The 19,352-nt window shown below is 44.1% G+C and overlaps 1 pseudogene; it reads left to right on the top strand.

Moving 5' to 3' along the window:
- LOC117035416 (vomeronasal type-1 receptor 4-like) overlaps nt 1–19,148 on the top strand; it is a 32,794-nt pseudogene extending 13,646 nt beyond the window's left edge.
- Nucleotides 19,149–19,352: the final 204 nt, after the last annotated feature.

Raw genomic sequence — 19,352 nt, 5'->3', positions numbered from 1 at the left:
AGCTCAATTGTACCTTCTGGCTGAACTGCAGGAGCAGGCCTGGTGGCCTGCCTGTAGAAGGAGACTCGCGTGGCATGCTGCAGTCTCAATGCTCCAGGCTGGATTGCCAAGGCAGCCTCAGACTCAGAGTCCCATGTAGAAAAGGGGACAGCTGCCGACACTGGTTATATAAGGACTCTCCATAATTTCCTCTAAAGGCAATTCTGATTGGACTCTAGTCAGAGTCTTGGGATAATAACTAGGAAATAAGGAAAGTAGCCCCGTAAGAACTAACTTCTTCCCTTCGTCTCTCCCATCTTTCTATTTTTCCTTCCCACATTACCAGGTCCTACCCTGGGTCAGACCCTGTCATTACTATGCAAGTCCAATGACAGCGTCCAATCCTCTAAGGAACTGTTGAGTTCTGTCCTGTCTTTTATTCAAAGCTGATTTTACAAAATTTTTATCTTCTCTCCTCACATCATCTGTACAAATGTCAAAAGCAGCTATTGGAGTCCTCTGGGGAGTGATGTCTGATCATTTCCCTCAGTGCTCTCCTGGTCGCCCTGGAGGGGACCAGGTTGCCCTCCAGGGGTGTCAGCCCAGAAGTGTCACACTGATTGTTGGACCCTCAGAGTAAGATGCAGAGGTGTCGTCGATGCCTCAGGTCATGGTCACCAGGGACAAAGCTGGCTCCATTAACCTATCGTCAATCCCTCAGGTCACGGTCACCAGGGACAAAGCTGGCTCCATTAACCTACCCCGGGACACAGTCCCAACACACTTGCGCCCTCACTCCCATCTCTTCATCTCTCTGATTCGCTCTCAGACCCCATCTCAGTTTCTCCCTCTAACACTGTGCCTCTCAGTCTCTCTCTCTATCCCTGTGACTTTTAACTCCTGTGCTTTTCACCATCTGCCCTCCCCTTGCACCCTCTATTTCCCCATGCCCTCTGTTCCCTGCACCCCTGAATCATGCCCCCCTTTTTCTGTGCTATTTCTTACCCTGCTCTATCTCATACCCACCTCCACACTTCCACAAACACTCCAGCTTTCCTGCCACACACCTCACCCTAAGAGGCAATGTTCACAGCACATTTTAAAGGACGCGTGTTGCACACACTGTCCTGGTGGGCTGTTGCAGGTGGAAGGAGAATAAAAGTTACAAAAGGTCCCATTTTTCAGTCATCCTGAGGTTGGAGGCACTGCTTTTCTCCCATATATGAACACGCTTGCATTGTGGTTGTGGAGTGTGCTCATGAGGACGTCAGATTGTGAGTTTGTGTTGTCATCCGTGTGAATGAATGTGAGCTGTTTGTGGTAAGCATGTAGATAGGAGTGCTGGGGAGCATGTACGTGTGGGGGGCTGAGTGTGTGAGTGCATACGCAGGGGTGTCTCTGTGTGATAGAAAGAGAATTGGTTCAGCATGATAGCTCTTATCCATGACCTAGAAAACCAAGATGAGCAGATGGTGAACCGGAATCAAATTCTGGAATTGGTCATTGAAAATATCAAGGACTGCTTTGTACTCATATTTCATATTTCTTAGTTTATTACAAAAGAAAATGAGTGCCCTTTCTATAAAATTCAAAAACAGCAACAAGTATAGACTGTGGTAATTCTTCAATGCTCTTGGAGCTGAGTAAAAAGAACAGAGTTTTCTGATACCTTCAAAAGGGCAGACGTGGCCTGTTAAACCCTCTGATGATAGTGCTTTCATTTATTTATTACTAAATCTCTCTCTCTTCTATGGCTACTGTTCTGGTTAGAAATCCCATCGTTACTGGGGTCAATATTGCTCAATTACATTTTCCTACAAAAATTCCACATTATCTAACCGCAAATTCATTGGCTTGAGTTGTGCAAATGAACCCAATAGTTTCTAATATGCATTAGTGGTTTCCTGTTCATCTCTTTGTGTCTCATGGAATATTAAGTACTTTGCCAGGTTCTCCATCTCCCATCCAAGTACTAACCAGGCCCTACCCTGCTTAGCTTCCGAGATCAGATGAGATCGGGCGTGTTCAGGTTTCTCCATCTCTGTTCATAAAATGATACCTCTCAGTGGTCTGCAAGCTAATGAAGAATTCACGTTTACACAGAACTCAGTGAGGCAACAAGCCAATCCATCACATGTCAGACCTCAGCACTTCCTGCTTCCTCCAGGAGACCCTGCACACCTCCAGGGATCATGGAAAAGGAGCCTGTCCTAAACTTGGCAGTGGTCTCTTCAGAGATGCCGACTAGAAGGTTCTGTTTTCAGTTGTTACCAACGGGGATATTTTTTTTCCATAAACATTCCCAGGTCCCCAAGCCTGCACTGTCGTTGCCACCAGAAGTCAAATAATTGCACTTCACAAGGGAGGGGAGGTCCCAGATCCTAGCCCCTGTCTTAGGGCCTGGCTGTCTCCCTCCCACACAGGCAAGGCAATGGCAGTTGCAACCTGAACGCTGAGTCCACTGGCTGGCAGCAGGAAGGCATCCGTGTTTTTGTTTCAGGCGGAGGAACAGTCTGCAATGGAAGGAAGCATATCAGGGTCTGGGTGAGTGATCAAGCAAAAGGAAGTCTTCTGGGTGGCAAAGAGCTCCATTCCCAAAGCTACAAAGGAATGGAGAAAATTCTTCAGGCACGAGCTGAGCTAGTGGAGAGAAATGGGGCTGTAGACCTGCAGCATTCATGAAGGCTTCTGATGACATTTAATGCAGTTCTTACTGACAGTGTTTTTTGGTATTTGATCAAAGTGATACTGAAACTTGATTTTAAGATGCTTAAATCCATTTTTCATAGTTTTTTTTCAATTGCAGTTGACATTCAATACTATTTTATATTAGTCTCAGGTGTGCAGCATACTGGTTAGACATTTATATAATTTATAAAGTGATCCCCCAATTAGTCTAGTCCCCACCTGGCACCATACACAATTCTAAAAGCTACCTTCTACTCAGTATGTTTTACAGAAATCACAGATGACCTTTCAGGATTATTGAGGGTGGCTGTCATACATCTGTACTTGTAACAAACAATAGGGTGGATTTGCTGGAATCACATAATCCTTTGCAAAAACAATGTCTCAATGACAGTTTTCCAATATAGAAATACTTTTCCTCTAACTGTGAGTTACGATGACCTTAAAAGAGGCATGAATTGTTTCTCTACTGCGAACATCCATCGCCTGATGACTACAATGACACTGGCTTCCCCTCTTGAAGTTAGGAAAAGAGCATTTAATGAAAGGTAACATATTTGTTTGCTTCGGACAGCAGTTGTCAGGTTCAAATTCATCATGTGATATTTTCTCTGGTTTAAAAACTTGTTAATATTAAGCCCAAGCTCAACACATGTTTCTCTACAAATTCATCCCATGCACAAGATTTCACCAATGTCACCTCCTGTTCAGTTTCACTCAACTCAGGTGTGAATAGGTAATATGTTACTGGATCTTAGGGTATGACATAGTGTTTCGTAATGGGAAATTACTGTTCAATTACTGTGACACCATACTTGTGATCCTGGCAGAAAAGCAAACAAGTCTTTCCTAATATTTACTTGCTCTTGTGTTCATTGATCCAAGTTGGTCACGGGACAGACTGCTGCAGTATTATATCGCAATACTTCACCCAACTTTACCGAGAGCTCCAAATCTTTCTTCACAGTTGATGTTGACCTATAAATAGTGACACAGGAAAAGAAACTTGTGAAAACACAAATTATAATAAAATACTATACATCTGAAATAAAATGGCAAGGTATAAGGAACAAAGCTAAACTTGGATCCGAATTATTTGAAAATCCAGCTGTCTTGATTTATGAGGGTAGCAAAGCGGTTCAGAGTACTGTCCTTGCTATAAGCCCAGCCACTCTGCTCTGAGCAGTATGTGCATTTGGCAAATGGACTGACATTCTGTGCCTAATTTATTTTCCTCTGAAAAATCAAAATCACATAAGTGCCTGTATCACAGGGTTGCAAAGGTTTAAAACCTTGCTCTATGCAGTGTTCATACCAGTAATTCATATAAATGTTATTTAAACATTTGGTCAAGGATTAGAAGTCTCTTAACAAAAGAAACACTAAATTGTAGTAAATATTTTTGAGGAGCTAGTAGTACATGCAAAATAGTGGACTTCAGTTGCCCACACATAACTCCACCTCGTGTGTCCATGCAGGTTCTCAGGCCCTGAAAGATGAACATCAGGCATCTGGAAATGACCGGAATGGCCTCAGACATCAGGCAATAGGAATGACATTTTTGTTACAAACTCTTGTTGGAATCCTGGGGGATGGTCTCCTCTTTACCACTCTGTCTCCCCCGTGCTCACAGGATGCAGGTTAAGGTCCACGGATTAGATCCTCAAATACCTGACCATGGCCAACTCCATGGGACTCCAAAGTCCATGGGACTTTCTAAAGGAGTCCCCCAAACGATGGCAGGCTTTAGGCTGAGAGATTTCCTCAATGATTTTGGATGCAAACTTGTTTTCTATGTTCAGAGAGTGGCCAGGGCTGTGTCCGTGGGCGCCACCTGCCTCCCGAGTGTCTTCCAGGCCCTCACCATCAGCCTGGAACGCCGGGTGGGCAGAGCCGAAAGTGAGAGCCTGCAAGTGTGTGGAGCCCTCGGTGTTCCTTAACGGGACGCTTTTTGTGGATAAATTTAATTTTTCCTAAATACCTGACTGGTAAATTGAGCAGCAATGTCATGAGGGAAAAAGCTTTAGGGTAGCGTCCTGCTACTTTTAAAGAAGAAAACCCAGTCTGTTTGTAGCACTACTGTTTATTCTCTGATGTCTTCTCTTTGGGGCTCATGCTCGGGGCCAGCGGCTCCATGGTCTTCATCCTGCACAGGCACCAGCAGAGGGTCCAACACATTCACGGGACTCATGCTGTCCCCAGAACCTCCCCCGAGACCAGAGCCACCCGAAGCACCCATCTTCTGTCATCGTACACCCTCTCCTCCATCTTTCAGGTTTCTATTGGTATTTTAAATAATCCCCACTCTGCTGTGTGTTTCCCAACTGTCTGCCCCTTTCTTCTCATGAGCCACAACTCTAGTCTATCTGGACTCTGCTGTGACTGCATAAGAAACACAAATTCCCAAACATAAGCAGAAAAATGTAAACTGTATATTTTTCAAAACATTCAGCTCTTTATTCACTCATCTCACTCAGAGTCCTAAGCACTATTGTCAACAGTCATGTGACAGGCAAGGAGTGACCAAGTCAGATGGAGCTTTGCCTGCAAATTAATTTTGATAATTAAAAATAAACTGGAATAGAAATTTTAAATGAAATGCTATGTACTTCTTATGCATTTGAATACTTAAAAATTTATTAATGCCTTAGTGGAAAAGGTCAGAGGTAGGCATTAATAAAACATGAGGTCCTAAAACAATCTGGAGATCACAGAAACATACTTGACTGTGTAACTTCCAATATGACAAATTAAAGCTTTTCAGAAGTTAACTAGACATGGGAATTTAGGACACAATCTATCAACGAGGAGGCTTCTCTGAGGTGCTCACTGAAGAAACTGAAGGAAATAAATGAACCCATGGAAGGATGAAGTGGCCTGCGGTTGAGGTAGATGGAAAAGTCACTTTCAGGTAACAAAGAAGCTGTGGGCCTACGTAGAAGTTTTGCACATTCCACCTTAGAGATGGTATTCTTGTGAAACACGGAGTTAAGGAGGGACCTTGGCATATTTAAATTGTGTGCATGTGAAAATGGCCTTCTGTGAATTTAAATGTTTCAAAGGAGAGCACATAAGGATGGTTTGCTGATTTTTTTAAAAAGATACCAAGTGAGCATCAAAAATTTAAAAAACAAAATGGCTTGGATCCAGTGGCATAAATTTTGGAAGCTGTAGGTGATGTTTTTCTCTGTTTAGTGATTATGTCAATTGACTATATGGGTGAGATAGATTTTGTGGGTTGCAGTCTTGTGTATTCAATGTGAGGAAGTAGATTTATGGTGAAACTTGTCATTAAAGTTGGAGCAGAGAAAGCTGGAGTAGACATTTGAGCAGAGAAAAGTTTTTATTGTTGTTTATGGTGAGTTTGTGACTTTTGGATTTCTACAGGAACAAAATGGATATTTACTCAATCTCCAGACATGCTTTAATATAGCTCTCTGTATTAACATTATAAACCTGACTCCATATATTAAGCATCACAAATCAGAGAAAAACAATGAGTTTGACCAAATGATATTGATATATGTCATTACATATTGAGATTACAAATATATTCAACCCTGTGCCATAAGACTAAAGACACACAAGGAGGTTACAAGCTTGGGGAGCCAAGAATATTTCTTAGAACATTGTTCTCAGTTGCTCATTACCCAAAAACACTCATAAATTTCTATTATGAGGTCCCACAGCTCCAACGAGACTGTTAATTTGGGAGAAACTTTCTGTTCCATCATCTCTGGAGGGAAAAAAGCTCTCCCATGAGGGGAGCAGACAATGCTGAGGTCTGACACGTGAGGGACGGGCAGCAACTCGTGTGTTTCATTGGATTCTATGCTCCCCTGGAAAATTCAGATGGAGTTCTTTTCTAGTCTTCAGACCACTGGGCTCCACCATCATGTAATTAATGAGCAGAGGAAAGGAATCAGATAAATTAAGAAGGAATTCCAGTGATAGAACAATCAAAATGAAATCATGACAATAACTGACACTGGCACAACTCAATGCAAATTAGTTTGCGCTTTAAATACTATGGATATTTGGAGGAAAACTATAATCTAACAATATTGATTCCTGGATTAATAGGAATTCTAAACACAACAATCATTCACAAAGACAGAGACTGTTATGAAGAGTCTCTCTCTGACACACAAAAGATGAGGAATGGAAGGCTGAATGAGCAGATTGTACCATTTTTTTAAAAAAATCAGGCTACTTCTACTTAATCAGATCGACAGCATGGAATGGTTACCACAGTACTCACGCAGATTTTCTGTCATAGACATCATTTTGTAATTATTAAACAAATACAAAACATGACTTCAATTCTTTCTCCTTTCCAACAAATCCACATTTGACACCCATCCACTATCTTATGCCACCAATGCCACATTTTCTAAATCACGGGTTAGAGGTGTATTGGGGACAACTCATATTGTATACACATACATACAGACCGCATGTACACATGGAGAGATACAAACACAAACATGCATTAACACTCAAGCATTAAATACACAAGGTATGTAATCATGCTGTCACTTATATACCCTCAGTCACACACTCAAAAGCACACATACAAACAACACCCCACATACACACTCATACCCACATTATACACAATCATAACGAAACACACAATGACATAAGTTCAAACAGTCATATTTATGCTCAAAGAACCTCCGTCACATGAGGACATATATCTCCATAGTGTTTGAATGTGAAAAATAATAATGACTACAGTCCTCTAGAGGCCTGTATACAAGATGTCTTTCAGCCCCATATGCCTTCCAACACAGCGGACCCCACAGGGACTGTCTTCACAATAAGCAGCACTTATGTGGCACTGTGAACATTGCTACTGTAGGTCTAGAGGCATGGTGTGAACGTTGGAGAGTTTGGGTAGTGACAGTGCACGGGTGAGGAAAACGGGAGTGAGGAAGAGAGCACAGGCGAAAGGGAGCAAAAGGGTACAATGGGGCTGCTGAGAGTCTGCGGGCCTGGGGTAACACGGCAGGCAGGGGAAGAGAGAGGCTTCCGAGGGTTCTGGAACAAATGACCACAAACTGAGTGGCTAGACCAACATAAATTTACTCTGTTACAGTTATGGAGGTTCCTAAAAGTCTGTAATCAAGGTGTTGGCTGGCCCATACTTTATCTTTCCTTGCCTCTTTCTAACTTCTGGTGGCTGTTGGCAGTCTGTGCCCCGTCTCGGGGTGTAGACGCATCATTCCAGTCTCTGCTTCCACTGTCACACAGTGTTCTGTGTGTGTCCAAATGTCCCTGTTGTCATAAGGACACCAGTCATCAGATTAGGGCCAACCCAAATCCATTGTTACTCAGTTTAACTTGATTAAACCTACTGCCCAATAAGGTTACATCACAGGGACTGGGGTTAGGACACAATCATATTTATTTGAGGCTCACAATTCAACCCACAACAGGGCTATCGGGCACAAGGTCGTTCAATGTCACTGAGGGATGGCCCTGTGGATTTTACAGCACAAGGGGGAAGAGTGTGCGAGGAAATTAACAAATGAGGGAGGGACACTATGTCAGGTGAGGGGCTAAGAGGGTGAAGGAAATCGTGGGAATGAAGGGGATAACAGAGACGGGGGAGGGGAGGTTAACTGATAAAAGGCAGTGAAAAGGCAAGGAAAAAACAAAGAAATCTTAATGCCTGTGAAGGGTTAAAGGACACAGGGGTGGAAAGGGGAGACTTGGTTGTGAATGGCGGTCCTGGGGTTATTTAGTGCTGCAAACAGAGGCAAGCGGTGGGAAGGGAAGATGCAGCCTGGGGTCACAGCAGGAAGTGTGAGTTACAGTGGCTGGAGGCAGTCCAGGGAGCTGGGAGGAGAGCGGCGTCAGTAGGCAAAAGGTCCCAAGAGAGTCAGTGATTGTGCGGTTGGGGGTGACAGGTGCAGAGTCATGAGGAAACTGAGGACACTGGATAACTGATGACCAAGACATAGGACAGTGGACAAAGGGGACACAAGAAATGGGCTGACGTAGTTGGAGTGGAGAGAGGATAAAGAGCAAGGGGGAAGGAAGGTTGAAAAGTTTGGGGGCAATAGAAGGAGAGGAGAGTTGTGGTGAGGGCTTTGGAAATAAGGAGAAAAGGTTTCGTAGGATGGAGGCCTGAAATGCACAGGATGGACATGGGAGAGCGATACCGAAGCCTAGAAGGGTCCTTTGGAGGGAGGGACTTAGGTCTCCTGGATCTCTAGGGATAACAGGTGTGGAGAAACTGAGGTCACAATTGGGGATAGAGATGGAGGAAGGGAGAGATGGAGGCAGGGGTGATGGAGATTGCAAGGGTGGATTGCAGATCACCGATACACTCTTCTATTCATTAATCCCGATATTCCAGTCACAACTTAACTGTGAATAGTTTCTAATTTGAGCCCATGAGACAAAAACATTACTTATATAAAATATCCCTTGAATTGATTGTCCCTTCAATTGAATATATGGTAAAGACCCAGAAGTAAAAGCTTAAGTGAACAATGTAATAGAAACCTCTCTCTTCCTTGGAGATGCCAGGTGACAGAGTGTCGGAGATAGAGACAGAGAAACACATAGAGACAGAAACTGACAGAGAGAGACAGAGATGGACAGAGATAGTCAGAGGCATAGATCAGAAAGTGAAAACACATAAGTCAGAGGCCCGGGCAGCTTTGGATTGAACAAGAGAGAATTACAAAATCATAGATAGTCATTAAAAAATCAGGGAACAATGGAGACCTTCACATGTGGCGGGCAATGTTCTAAGCTCCCCTATGGCACGAATTCATTTAAGAATTCTGGGAGGTAAACAGATACATTAAACTACTCTTATGTGGAGAAATTGAGGCTTATGTACTCAAAATTTCTAATGTTAATTCATAAAAAGCGAAAGGACATTTTGAAGTAAAAGACGGTAAGGGGACAAAAGGAATCATGGAAGTTGAGAATGTGGGGTGTATCGGTTGTTGAGGGGATAAGGGAGGAAAGGGGGTCAAGGGAATGAAGGGGATAACGGGATTGGGGGATGGCAAAGGAGGGAACAGCCAAGGTGGTAAAAGTCACAGAAACCTTAATGCCTGTGAAGGTTTAGAGAACACAGAGATGGAAGGGAGACACTTGGTTGTGAATGGAGTTCCAGGGGGGTTAGTTTTCCAAATAGAAATAAACGGTGGGACATGACGAGACAAAGTGTGTGGAAGGAGAAGGGAGCTGGGAGAACAGTGGCATCAGTGGGATAACAGGCCCAGGAGCAAGGGTCAAGGATTGTAGGGTTTGGGGTAGTGGCCGCAGGGTTATGGGGAGCTGGGGACACCTGACATCATGGTGGGTGCATGTGAGGGTGTTTGGACATTGAGGACACCGGAAATGCACTGAAGTCATTGGAATAGGCAGGGAAAGGATAGAGCTCAAGGGGAAGGGAAGGTATGGATGAGGGAGGCTTTGGGGTGATGGGAGGTAAGATGGGGTGGGCTGAGCGTTCTGGGGTCAGGGGGACAGAAATTTCATAAGGATGGATGTCTCAAGTGCACTGGATAGAACAAGAGAACAATAGAGGAAGAGAACAACATAGAAGTCTAAAATAGCCATTTGGAGGGGAGGATGATGTCTAGGGGATGGCCAAAGGTGACAGGGTGGGGCGACTGAGGTCACAACAGGGGACACAGGTAGAGGGAGGGAAGGGATGGAAGTGGAGAAGAGGAGGTTGCAGGAGGAAGACTGAAGGTCATTAATTTATATTCCCATCATTAGTTCTGATTTGCTTTTGTTTCACAATTTAATTGAGAAGGTCTGAATTTCAGTCCACGAGGCAATACTCTTCACTTTAGAAAACACGCCTAGCAATCCCTTTATTTGAACATATAGTAGAGGAACACAGCTAAATCTCGGTGAACAGTGAGCCACAAATTTAGTCCCTTCTTTGGGGATACCAGTCCAAGGTGTGACCATAGGGTCACATAGAAACGATGAGAAGAAAATGAATTCTGTCCCTCAAATGAAAATAAATTCTTTCCCTCAAAGCACTAGCCCAGTTCACAACCCAATCTGTCTGCAACCTGAATGGTCCTGAAAGTGAATTTTCACTTACACGCTGTACATAAGTGCCCATGTCTGCTAAAACCTCGATTTTTGACTTTTTGAGACCCTAAAGAGAGATCCCACCAAGTTTACTAGACTTCTAACTTATGAACTGTAGAACATTGGATTAAACTGTTAAATTTATCTTATAGCTGTGACAGAAAACTACTACATAGAGAAAAAAAGTTTGATGATTATAAAAAAGTTATAAAATATGAAAGTAGAAAATATGTAAATGAGTTCCCAGCAATTACCTCATGATCAATGATTTTCTTTCCAGAAGTAACAGCTTTCATCAGTTGGAGGTGTATCCTCCTTCATATACAATTTCAGAGTGCATCTGAGATTGAAATTGAAATTTCATAATATACGAGGTCTGACAATTAAGTTCACAAACCCATCCTAAAAAAGTGCTACATACCTCACTGCTGAATATCACTACAATCACCTCTGAAGTACTCCCCTTGGGAAGCTATGCACTGACGCCAGTGCCCAGTCCACCCTTCAAAGCAATTTTGGAACTCTTTTTCAGAATGGCCCTCAGAGCTGTTGTATTACCCTTGACGTCCTGAATGTCATCAAAATGTCTTCCTTTCAATATTTCCTTTATCTTCAGGTAAAGAAAGAAGTTATTGGGGGCCAGATCAGGTGAGCAGGGAGGGTGTTCCAATACAGCTATTTGTTTACTGGCCAAAAGCTGCCTCACAGACAGTGCCGTGTGAGCTGGTGCATTGTCCTGATGCAAGAGCCATGAATTGTTGGTGAAAATTTCAGGTCTCCTCATTTTTTCATGCAGCCTTTTCAGCACTTCCAAACAGTAACCTTGGTTAAATGTTTGTCCAGTTGGTACAAATTCATAATGAATAATTCCTCTCATATCAAAAAAGGTTAGCAACATCGTTGCAACAAGTTTGCAAACTTAATTGCCAGATCTTGTATGTACACATACATACACATACACACACACACACACACACACACACACACACACACACAAAAAAAAAAAAAAACCAGAATATATCACCTCAAAATATGCTTCGACATAAAAATTGTTTTTAGTTGAAGGCAATTAAAAAGCAGTAAAGATAGAAAGAGCTCTCCTTTTACAACCTAAAGGCAGTAAATAAATTCATTTTCTGGAGTCAGGCTCTTACCATTCCAGAGATGGCACCAGAAGAATCTGCAAGCAAAAATGTTAAACTAACCCTTAAAAGGACTACCCAGCTACACTGATCCTAAGGTCCTTCATCTGGACAATTCTTCACAAATTCACTGTTTATCGAAACGGTGTCCTGGTCACTTCTTCGGGTCTTCATCCTCTCCTCAAGACTTCTATGTACATGTAAAAATTTAACAAAATTTGTATCCTTTCCTCCTGTTAATCTATCTCATGTCAGTTTCATTCTTAGGCCCAGCCCCAGACCCAAACAGAGTGACAATTTTCCCCGCCCCACACAAACATTCAAATGATATATATTTGATTCAATATTCACACAAATACTATATCAGACTTACTACGAATCAAAATCCTTTTTTAAATCAGTGATAACGAAGGCCATGTTTGCATACCACTAGAAATACATCCAATGCATTTGCTAAAACTGGACAGTAATTATGAATAAAATACCTTATGGAAACATTGTTTATACACTTAGATTTGAAGGTGCCTGTCTGCCAGTATCACACACATCAGAGAATGTGGACTGTTTCTTTGGGCGTAGGTACATTACCTGGGTGCTTCTGGGATATGAGATTTAGCACCATCGAGAAGGAACAATCTCAGTGTGGGTGGATAATTGAAAAACAGTCGTCACAAATGGACAGAAAGCCTAAAATTCACAACTGTGTTCCCGCACGTACCACGTTTCATTTTGGAGCATTTTTGTCATCTGGCTCCTTTGTGTTTCCCCCAGGGACAGGGTGGCCTGAGGACACAGATTTCCTTCCTCTCCTTACCTCACTCACACGTGCCCACGACACACCAGCACACTGCCGTCACTTAACCAGAGTTTATCCTTGGTAACCACTCACCACAGCGCATGGGCTGGAAGAGTTTCCCCACCAAACGCTGCACCTGCACACCGAGGGCTTCCGGCCCACAATACCCCTCCCACCTCCCAAACCTGCAGTCATGTGCTCCTCCATTCCGTCCTTCTCTCTGGACTATCAGCATCCAATTCCATCTCAAGCAGGTGCTCCTGAGGTCAGAGTTCAGGGAGCTGGGACCAAAACCCGCAGCACAGACCAGACCTCCTTTCAACCTGCATTTTTACTCCCAGGGATTTTCACACCCTCTCCCATTTCTACCTTTTCCTTTCGCCCAAACGTTCATGCATTCACACACTGGGAACCCCTCAAGGACCTAAATCCAGCCCCTATAACAATGCCCACAACTCGAGAGCAGACTGGGGATTGGGGACGGGCCACCGAGAATCACCGTATGTAATACAGACACATAAGGTGCCCATCAGTCCCAACTATAGATTCATGACTCTTGTGCGATTCCTATAATTTTCAATTCAGTACTTTGTTCCGTAGAGGAAAGAGGTCATTATAGGTTACAGAAAATTACTTCCCAAACACTGTTTCCTGACAGCCTCTTGAGAATATTTAGAAGTATTTTCAATTTCCAGATCCTTACTCTACTTCCAAGCACTACTGAATCAAAATAGGGGTGCAGAGATGATTTTAAAATGGGGCAACACTATTTATCATCTCAAGAAGTGGAAAATGAAACATCATAAAGTTTCTTTTTTATACCAACAAATCCCTAATTATTCCCTTGAATTTCATGTATCATTTGTGCTGAGTTATATGATAGGATTTGAAGATACTTGAACATATATTAATTATAAGATTGTTGGGGGTTTTTTTTGCTGAAAATACAAAAAACAGTGTCTGTGACATGACTGTGGAATACAATGGAAATTTACAGGATCCAGGACCCACTGGAAGGGGCTGTGATTTCCCCTGCCCGCACCAGGCCCAGGAACAGTGACCTTTAACCAGTTCCTGTCAGTGCTGACGCGGTCCCCAGACCCATTTTAGGAGCAGCACAGTAGAGAAAGCAGTCACAGCACACCTGAGCCCCTCACACCACCCATCTTATCTCAACACAGCCAACTTCTGTGGAGTTCCCAGTAGTTTACTGTTCATTCCCAGTAAGGACCACAGTCACCGTCCTGAAGGATCACAGGCTTTGCTGGCACTTTCAAGTTTACAGGCTAGTAAAGGCAGTAACGGCTAAGCAAGTCTGTTAGGAAAACATCATGTACATGTTCATTACGTGTGATTGAGCATCAAACATGTGCTCATAAGTCAGTTACGGTCACTGTGTTGGGACCCTCCCCATGTTATGTCAGTCAATCCTCATGACGCCCTAGGGTGGGCACGAGGTGTCCCATAATCACCGTGAGCACGTATCCTGGGCCCTGACTTCCTTTTCCTCCTGTACCCTAATAATGAGTTTTAACAATCCCTGTATATTGTAGGAATTAAATAAGAAAGATGGTGGCATACAAAAAGGAGGGGTGGATCAGAAGTTCAGATTTTCATTGTTGTGTTGACACTTTTTTTGTAATAGGACAGACAAATGTTTAAGTTCATACATAAAAGCCCAACAATTGTCCTAAGTGGGTGTACCTTTTACACTCCCATCAGCAATACCGGGTCATTTCAATTAGTCTACATCCTCACTAAAAGTTGGTATTACAGGATTTTTGTTTGTTTGTCTGTTTTAATTTTAACCATCTTGAAACTAGGCATTGGCCTCTCACTATTGTCTCCGTGGTGTCCAGCAGGAATGGATAAACATGTATATGTGAATACATAAAGATACGAATATTAGTCAGCCTTCAAGAAAGGACATCCTTGGGGTGGCCAAATAGCTAAGTGGTTAGAGCACGAGCTCTGAACAACAAGGGTGCTGGCTCAATTCCCGCATGGGATGGTGGGCTGAGCCCCCTGCAACTAGGATTGAGGACGGTGACTGGACATGGGGCTGAGCTGCGCCCTCCACGTGTAGATTGAAGGACAATGACTTGGAGCTGATGGGCCCTAAAGAAACACACTGTTCCCCAATATGAAAAAAAACACGACATTTTTTTAAAGAAAGGACATTCTTCCATTTGGGACAACATGGTGAACCTACAGAACATTAGGCCAAAGTGGAAGAAGCCAATGCAGAATGGCAGATACTGTATGATCTCACTTATATGTAGCATCTAATAAAAGCTGAGCAGAATTGTGATTCCTAGGACCCACTGCGGGGAAGGAGGGGATGTGGGTCAAGTAATACAAGATTCAGTTATGCAGGAGGATGAAATTCTGGAGATGTAAACTACAGCACTGAATTTGCTGAGAGAGCGTACTGTAGATGTTCTCAATGCACACACAAATCGTAACTACGTGAGTTAATGGTATGTTACTTAGCTAGATTGTTGTAATCATTTAATAATGTATACAAGTATTTATCTTTTTGTAACTTCAACAACTACCGTGTTTCCCCCAAAATAAGACTTCACCGGACAATCAGCTCGGGTCTTATATTAATTTTTGCTCCAAAAGCCGCATGAGAGCTGATTGTCCAGTGAGGTCTTATTTTCGGGGAAACACGGTACTGGATCTGCGGGAATGCAAAGCTGGATGCTGGGTGAATGCTCCTTAATCACAGGATTTAAAGAGAAAGAAAGAAGTCAAAATAGTCTTTTGCTCCCATTATCCACTATGGGGGTTCCAGACTTGTGAGCACCAGCCCTGAGACAGGAGGTGCAGCCACTCAAAATGTGACCTCCTCTCAGCCCTTCAATGAGGCGGCAATCCCAGTTTGGGACCAGACCTGAAATTAGCCTCAGCAGGGTGGATCTGGGCGGGGCTATGGAGGGAGATGGCTCCAAGCTTCGGATCTCCCTGCCTCTCGGGACTTCCAGCTCTGTTTCCCCTAAACCTGCCAAACAGAAACTTAACTCCAAGAGTTAAGTGACTATGTAGTCACTTCCTTGTCTATTTCATAAAATAAAATAAAAAGCAATTTAACATAAACACTCAATATTTTATGGGACAGTTATAAGAGAAAGGAATTAATTCTTAACAATGTAATAAAAGCCTACTAATAATGATAAAAACTCTTCTGTTTTGGATGCCATTTTCTCTCATTTAAAATTTTCAGTAGCCTCTGTTAATATCACACTTTTTATTTCACAAGGGTGCAATTTCAGATTCTCGGTCATGTTGGAAGCCTCAAAATACCATTCAAAATAGGCATTCCACTCGATTTCACCAATTTTAGTGCAATTATTGTCGAATTAGGCTTTCAGAAAATTGATATGGGAGAGCCCCCCACTATAGGAATTTTAAGTCTCCTTTTCCTTACTTTCTTAGCTCCCTAGTTCCTCATTTTAATCACCTTTCAAATTAGCTTTTTAATCTTGAATGGAAGATTGTTTCTAGCCTGAATCATAGGAAGTCTCCTACCCCTGCCTCAGATAACTACCCCAGAACCTGTGATCTGTGCTTATTGTAATCATTATGGCCCAGCTCCTGGGTGAACACCACCACCTTAATGACCGGATCAACCAGATGAAAAGGCCACAGGCTCCATGAAGCCAAACATAATTTCTATGACACAGCCACCTTGTGTCAATGGCTTTGGGTCCTGCTTCTTAGGCCTACACTTTTAACTCTGTTTAACCAATATCTATCTCTCCTCATCTAGGGAGAGATACATTTGTATCCAATGGAATACAAATGATGCCCAGCAAGACTTCCAGTACATCCTATCCAAAAAGGTCAATATGGCCTTCCTGGCGGATCCCGAGACCCCTTCACTTCGTCTAAGATCAGATAGAATGAGAGCTCCGTGAATCCCCAAGAGGTAGGGACAACGGCCACATTCAGAAGGAAGCAGATAGAGGAGAGACCTCCTGCCCCTCAACTTCCCACAGAGATTTATGGGGATCACGCCTCTTGAAGGAAAATGAGGCAGGCAGCTAAAGATAGGAATGGGGTCTCCAAACATTCCTGCACGTTTAACACGACCTATGGAAAGCGACCACCCAGAAGAGCTCCCCTCCACGCCAAAATCTTTCCCATATCCACTATAGCCATCAACCACTATGTGGAAGCTAAAGGATACTAAATATCTAACTAGATTAGACCGGTTTCTCACACCTGTGCCTCACCTTACTCTCATTGTACCATTATTATAATATCATACATATGCCCAGACGTTCATTAATTTAATTATAACAGACTGAATTCTGGGAAGGAACATGCACAGTCTGAAAAAGATGAGGTAATAGCCTCCTGCCAATCAAGTGACCCTACACCTAGAGAGGACTAGCCCTTTCTAGAAGAGAAGGAAATAAAAACTCCTAGTCCTCACCAGTCAGAGCCTTTTGAGCCACTCTGTTGCTCGGGCCCGCTCCTATCTCTTTGGAGTGTAGTTTCGCTTCTAATAAACTGTTCTTTCACCAATGTATTTCTGTTTCTTGTTCAAGTCTTTGCTTAAGACGCCAAAAACTTGGACACCACACCGAGAAGGGCCTGCTCTCCGGTAACAAAATGATGCCTGGGAATCTCATATGTTCCTAGGAAGTGGCAAACCATTTTCTGAATAACTTTTAGCTAGATCTGTCCATTTAGTGAAATATGAGCATGAAAATGGCACAAAGCCTTTAACCTAGTATTCGGCCTGTGTCCCTGGTAGAGGATGGACGGTCTTAAATATTTAGGTAGCTGAGATCCCACTTTTCAGAGAATTTTCTCTAGAACAAAGGGCCTGAGAGAATTTACAAGCGCTCGAGCAACCTGCAGGTCAGATGCCAGCCAGCCTCACTCTAGATCGGTCTGATCACAGAGGACCATGATGATTCAGAAAGAGTTAATGAGTCTGGGAGCTAGCAAGAATAGGTTTAAAGATTAACCACATAAGATCTGAGTCCCCTGCTGACACTACACCTGCGGTCTGAGAAACACCCAGAGAATTTTTGAAGGAAGCCAACCTTGACAACCGTTCTCAGAAGGGGCCAGCCGCAACTGTAAACAACTGCAAGATGCCTAGTCCCCTGCATCCGCATAAAAAAATATAAAACCCTACATTCCCTTACCTAGGGGCAGTCATCTTCTTCAGTCACTGCCGTGGGCATTCTCTCTCTGCCAAACCGCCAATACAACTTTCTTCGCTTTCCTACTTTTGAGACTTGTGAATTCCCTCACCTTCTATGCATGGCCAGGGTTGAATTCTATGCCAATACAGACCAGGCTTAAGACTAAAAGCCAGTTCTAGGAAAGTAACCGACAGGCGGAGAATCCGAGTGTAGGCTGAGAGGAGCGGCATTCCTCTCCATGAGAAGACAGTCTAACACTGGGACAAACTGACTCATTTCAGTAGAAATGTGCTCTGAACTGTCAACGGAAAAATAATATCGACTAGGTGTTAAAAGGATTCATTCGGGAAAAGGAAAAGGAGAAACGGACAAAGGGCTGCAACCCAGCACGTGCACACAGGGCAGCACGTGCATTCTGGTGTGTGCTAAGATGGAGGGTCCTTCAGGCGAGGCGACAGGAAGTTAGAACCATCGAGGTCCACGAGGTATTCTCATGCACTTCCCTGAGTCCAGCTCCTTCCACAGATCTCCCCGCACGATCAGTCTCCTTGAAGTCCCAGTTCATCTTTACCACCGTAAACCCACCTCACCCAGCGCTTCACTGGCACCTGACAGGCTTAGAGGTCAGTAAGGAGTTCCGGGTTTTTTTCTGTTTTTTATTTTTATTAAGGAACAGTGTGTTTTCCCAGGACCCATGAGCTAAATTTCAAGTCCTTGTTTTCAATCTAGCTGTGGAGGGCGCAGCTCACTGAACCATGTGGGAATCGAACCAACCACCTTGGTGTTATGAGCTCTGCGCTCCAAACACTCGGCCAACGGGCTGCCCAGTAGACTTTAAGAGGGAAAAGGAGGTGCAAGGCGGGGCCTACCAGGTCCAAAGACAGGAAGTCGAGGGCAGCAAGCAGCTCCCGAGCCATTTCAAACCCCAAAGGAGGCGTCCGGTTCCCTACGGAGGCACCTCAACTTTAAGAGGGAAAAGCTGGCTGCGGAGACTACCGAGTCCGTGGCGACCTTAGAACCCTGAAGGGTTGGGAAACGCGGGTTAAAACGAGAAAAACGAAACTCAAGCTCAGCACCGTGACCTTCGCTTCCGGGCCTGTCCTCAAAGCCGTCTGCAGGAAAACGACGGGGACCCTGGGGGCGGAGCTAGGCCAGAGGTCGGACCAGCGCACTGACGCAGGGAAGCGCGCGGGCGAGTGGGCGGGGGCGGGCCGGACGACGCGTGGGGGGCGGAGCCGGGACGGAGCCCGAGCGGCAGGGGGCGGGGCCTGCGCGGACGGGCAGATCGCGGAATGAAACTGGCCTAATGGCAGGACCTGAGAGGGGCGCGAGCGGCAAGGGGGCGGGATCTGGTGAGAGGCCACTTCCGCGTCTGGACTGCGAAGAGGGAAACCAAAAGCTGGCGGAGAAGCGGGGCGGTGCTGCGAGTTAGCGTCCCCGCCCTTCGCTACCAAGATGTCTCTTCGAGTTTTGGAATGTGTCTCGTGCATCCGAGTTGCT

This window comes from Rhinolophus ferrumequinum, chromosome 15 (assembly GCF_004115265.2).
Source record: "Rhinolophus ferrumequinum isolate MPI-CBG mRhiFer1 chromosome 15, mRhiFer1_v1.p, whole genome shotgun sequence".
Classification (NCBI taxonomy): domain Eukaryota; kingdom Metazoa; phylum Chordata; class Mammalia; order Chiroptera; family Rhinolophidae; genus Rhinolophus; species Rhinolophus ferrumequinum.
The sequence above is the reverse complement of the archived record's forward strand: the minus strand, read 5'-3'. Positions and strand labels throughout refer to the sequence as shown.